The 5,270-nt window shown below is 53.2% G+C and overlaps 1 pseudogene; it reads left to right on the top strand.

Moving 5' to 3' along the window:
- LOC144962063 (large subunit ribosomal RNA) lies at positions 1 to 2,678 on the top strand (annotated as a pseudogene; the record flags this gene model as incomplete).
- Between the last annotated feature and the right edge of the window lie 2,592 nt (positions 2,679 to 5,270).

The raw sequence follows: 5,270 nt of genomic DNA, 5'->3' as shown, positions 1-5,270 counted from the left end.
GTTGGCACGAGAGCGTCGTATTCGGGTGCCGTGGTCGACCGCGGACAAACGGCGGCGGTTCGCCCCGGGGGTTTCGGCCTCCCGGGCGGGCGGCTCCGGTCCGTCGAAAGGTGCGCAGCGTTTATTCCGGTACCTGCCCGACCCGTCTTGAAACACGGACCAAGGAGTCCGACGCCTGGCGCCTGCGGGAGAACCGAACCCCCCCGGTTGTGGTGCCAAGCAGGACGTCAGGGGAAAACCCTAAAAGGGTGTGGGTCGGTATGACAGAGGGCGGGGGCCCCGAAGTCGGAATCCGCCAAGGAGTGTGAAAAAAAAACTCACCTGCCGAACCGACCCGCCCTGAAAATGGATGGCGCTGAGCGTCGGACCCACACCGGGCCGCCCCGCCAGCGGGAGGGGTGCGACTCCCCTCCCCGGGCAGGCGCGGGCGAGTTAGGGGGTTTGCGCCGCGTTGGCGTGAAAGTCCGGGGACCGATTCCCGTTCGGAGCCGCGCGGGTGAAGATCTTGGTTGGTAGTAGCTAAATATTGAACGGAGAGTACTTTTCAAGGCCGAAGTGGGGAATGGTTCCGCGGGAACAGGGCATGTACGTGGGTGAGTCGGTCTAAGGGGGGGTTAGCTCCCTTGCTGAAGCGGGTACGAAACACGCGCCGGGCGGGCGGCCGAACGGGCGCGCGCCTGGCTTTTCAGTCACCTGCGACCGCCGAAAGGGAATCAGTTAAGGTTCGCTCGGAACCGGGCGGCCGGAGAACGGCCCCCCGTCGCGACTACGTTCCGGCGTGGGGGGGCGCCGCGGCGACGCCGACAGAACGGGGAACGCTGCCGTGGGACCGGCGGGAGAGCCGTGTTCTTTTTAAAGGGTTGGTTCGCCCTGGAATGGGTCGACCGGAGAAAGGGCTGGCCAGGCCGAAAAGCGTCGCCGTAAGACATGGCTGCGTCCGGAGCGCTCACGGCGGTCCGTGAAAACCCCGTCGAGGGCACGTCCAATCTCGCTGCCCGGCCGTACTCATGTCCGCAGCAGGTCTCCTAGGTTACGCAGCTCTGGTCCACGGAGTAATGTAGGTAAGGGAAGTCGGCAAAAATGGATCCGAAAACTTCGGGAGAAGGATTGGCTTGAGGGCCGGGACGGTCGGGCTAGGGGAGGAAGCGGGCAGAACCGCACGCACCTGAGGGGACACTCCGAGGGGGAGAGACGTGCGCGGAAACCGTGGGGGCCCGGGCCGAGCGGCCTCGCTCGGCTGACGCCCCTTCGCGGGGCGCGTTGGCTGCGCGGGGGACAACCGACGCGACCTCGACTCACGCTGTCTCAGAACTGTCACGGACAGGGGGAATCCGACTGTCTAATTAAAACAGAGCGTCTCGACAGCCTGAAAAGGTGTTTACGGGACGTGATTTCTGCCCAGTGCTCAGAATGTCAAAGTGAAGAGATTCGCATAAGCGCGGGTAAAACGGCGGGAGTAACTATGACTCTCTTAAGGTAGCCAAATGCCTCGTCGTCTAATTAGCGACCGCGCACGAACGGATTAAACGAGATTCCCACTGTCCTATCTACGCCCGGCGAAATCACAGCCAAGGGAACGGGCTTGGTGAAATCAGCGGGGAAAGAAGACCCTGTCGAGCTTGACTCTAGTCCGACTCTGTGGAGGAGCGTGGGGGGTTGTAGCATAGGCGGTAGCGTCTTCGGGCGCGACAGTGAAATACCGCTACCCCGCGGGACCTCCACTTACCCGACGGAGTGGGGACTGGCGCCTTCTTGCAGGTAGGAGGCGTACGAGGTTCAGACGTCAAGCCGCCGTCGCGTCGGGCTCGGGGAGTCCACCGACTCCCCCCGACGCGGTCACGACGGCGACAGCGACCCTGCCGGGGACAAACCTCGGACGGGGAGTTTGACTGGGGCGGTACATCTTCTAAAGCGAGCGAAGTGTGTCCCAAGGCTGGGCTCAGCGAGGACGGAAACCTCGCGTAGAGCAAAAGGGCAAATGCCTGTCGACCAGGATTTTCAGTACGAATACTGGCCGTGAAAGCGTGGCCTATCGATCCTTTCGACGTTGGGAGTTTCAAGCGAGAGGTGTCAGAAAAGTTACCACAGGGATAACTGGCTTGTGGCGGCCAAGCGTTCATAGCGACGTCGCTGATTGATCCTTCGATGTCGGCTCTTCCTATCATTGCGAAGCAGAATTCGCCAAGTGTCGGATTGTTCACCGCCAACAGGGAACGTGAGCTGGGTTTAGACCGTCGTGAGACAGGTTAGTTTTATCCTAACTGATGAACGCCCTTGCCACGGTAATCTTGCTCCAGTACGAGAGGAAACGGTGAGTTCGGACCTCTGGTTCGCGCGTCCGGTCGTCAGGCCGATGGCGCCAGGCTACGTCCGTGGGAGTACGACTGAACGCCTCTAAGTCGGAACCCCGCCCGGTGAGCAAGGGTGAGCTTAGCTAGGGCCCTGAGCGTGCAGGCAACATTAAGCCGGCAACCCTCGGGTTCGTCGGCTAGTGCCGTGACCGGCCGCTCGTCACGCGCGCTAGATTGTGGTGCGCGTGGCTGGGTCGGTATCATCCACGTCCGTTAGGGGCAAGAAATCGCGTGCGGACCACATGTATTCCGTCGGGGTGTTGTAAGCGTTAGAGCTGTCCTGGTACGGCGATCCGTTGAGACTAAGCCCCGGACGCTGAGATTTTCCTCCAGCAGGGTTTGTCTCGGCCACCTTTCCACCGGCACGGCACGGCCCGGCCCCATCGGCCAGCCTTCGAGTCCTTGCTCTGCTCGGCTCGGCATGCTGGCGGTGCGGCGGGGCGGCGGGGGCGGGTGCGAGAGTGTCATAACACAGTATAACATACATTTACTTTACTTTATTTACTTCTTCAAGTTCTATCTCCTAGAACTTGGAGAATTTTTTTTTCTCTCCACCTGTCCAGAGGCATAATCCGATCCAGAGGCACTAATCCGTCCAGAGGCACTAGTCCGTCCAGAGGCACTAAACCGTCCAGAGGCACTAATCCGTCCAGATGGCACTTTTTAGTTTTCCTTCTTTGCTGTCTGCGAAGTAGAATTCGCCAACTGCATTTTTTTTTTTTTTTTTTTTTTTTTTTCATTTTGTTTTTTCCTTCCTGTCTAGTCCCTTAGTAGGCTTCTGCGAAGCGGAATTCGCCAAACTGCATTTTATTAGTCCCTTAATAGACTTCTGAGAAGCGGATTCGCCATTGTCCCTTAATAGGCTTCTGAGAAGCGGAATTCGCCAACTGCATTTTTTAGTCCTTAATAGCTATCTGCGAAGCGGAATTCGCCAATGCCATTTTATTTTGTCCTTTACAGGCTTCTGAGAAGCGGAATTCGCAATGCATTTTATTTAGTCCTTAATAGGCTTCTGCGAAGCGGAATTCGCCAACTTGATTTAATTTGTCCTTTACAGGCTTCTGCGAAGCGGAATTCGCCAACTGCATTTTATTTAGCCTTAATAGACTTCTGAGAAGCGGGATCGCATTGTCCTTAAAGGTTCTGCGAGCGGAATTCGCACCATCTTATTTAGTCCTTAATAGGTCTTGCGAAGCGGAATTCGCAACTGCTTTTATTTTGTCTTTACAGGCTTCTGCGAAGCGGAAAATTCGCCAACTGCATTTTATTCAGTCCTTAAATAGACTTCTGAGAAAGCGGAATTCGCCAACTGCATTTTATTATTGTCCTTTAACAGGCTTCTGCGAAGCGGAATTCGCCAACTGCATTTTATTTTTGTCCCTTAATAGGCTTCTGCGAAGCGGGATTCGCCAATGTATTTTTTTTTTTTTTATTTCCTTTTTTTTTTTTCATAATTTTTCTTTTTTTTTTTTTTCGCGTCCTTAATAGGCTTCTGCGAAGCGGAATTCGCCAACTATTTTTAAAACAAATCTGGTCGCTGCCGCTAAGTTTTCGTTTTTGCGACATTAAATTTATTTTTTTTTTTTTATAAATTTGGGTTTCAAATCCTCCCTACTTGACATTGACCTCTGCGAAGCGCAATTCGCAAACTGCATTTTGTAGCATTCGTGCGCTGCGCTACTGTTGACATTGCGCGCATTTTCTCTCTCTCTCTCTCTCCTTCTCACTCTCTCTCCTCTCTCCTCTCTCTCTTCTCTCTCTCTCTCTCTTCTCTCTCTCTCTCTTTTTTTTTTTTTTTTTTTTTTCGATTCCTTACTCGCCTTATTGCGAAGCAGAATTCGCCAACTGTACTTTTTTTAATTTAATTAATTTTATTTTTTTTTAATTTTTGGGGGGATTTTTGTTTTTGTTTTCTTTTTTCCTTTAATAGGCTTCTGCGAAGCGGAATCGCCAACTGCATCTTTTAAAATTCGGTCGCTACGGTACTCTCAACTTTGTGCTCAGCTTTCACCGTATCAGAAGGAAACTAGTAAGTAGTGTTTTTCCGTTCTGTTCTGTCGTGTCCCGCTCTGCACGTTAGAGTGTTGCTGTTGGCTGTAGAAGCGTTGTAAAGCGCTTTGAGCACGATTGCCTGGCTCGGCGCATAGTTGAGTACTCGATAGAAAGGTTCTTTACTCGCATTTCTCCCCGTAATCAGATGTAAAACGAATACCTGGCCGTGAGTAGTGTTTTCTCCGTCCTGTCGTGTCCCGCTCTGCACGCTAAGTGTTGCTGTTGGCTGTAGACGCGTTGTAAAGCGCTTTGAGCCGATTGCTGGCTCGGCGCATAGTTGGAGTACTCGATAGAAGGTTCTTTACTCGCTTTCTCTCCCCGTAATCAGATGTAAAACGAATACTGGCCTGTGAGTAGTGTTTTACTCGTCCTGTGTCGTTCCCGCTCTGCACGCTAAGTGTTGCTGTTGGCTGTAGACGCGTTGTTAAAGCGCTTTGAGACGACGATTGCTGGCTCGGCGCATAGTTGAGTACTCGATAGAAAGGTTCTTTACTCGCATTCTCTCCCCGTAATCAGATGTAAAACGAATACCTGGCTGTGAGTAGTGTTTTCTCCGTCCTGTCGTGTTCCGCTCTGCACGTTAGAGTGTTGTTGTTGGCTTTTAGAGCGTTTGTAAAGCGCTTTGAGCAGATTGCTGGTCGGCGCATAGTTGAGTACTCGATAGATAAGGTTCTTTACTCGCATTCTTTCCGTAATCAGATGTAAAACGAATACCTGGCCGTGAGTAGTGTTTTCTCCGCCCTGTGTGTCCCGCTCTGCACGTTAAGTGTTGCTGTTGGCTGTAGACGCGTTTAAAGCGCTTTTGAGCACGATTGCCTGGCTCGGCGCATAGTTGAGTACTCGATAGAAAGGTTCTTTTACTCGCAT

This window comes from Berghia stephanieae, unplaced genomic scaffold (genome assembly GCF_034508935.2).
Source record: "Berghia stephanieae isolate SIO BIC M18660-M18661 unplaced genomic scaffold, UCSD_Bste_1.3 scaffold5718, whole genome shotgun sequence".
Taxonomy (NCBI): domain Eukaryota; kingdom Metazoa; phylum Mollusca; class Gastropoda; order Nudibranchia; family Aeolidiidae; genus Berghia; species Berghia stephanieae.
The sequence above is the reverse complement of the archived record's forward strand: the minus strand, read 5'-3'. Positions and strand labels throughout refer to the sequence as shown.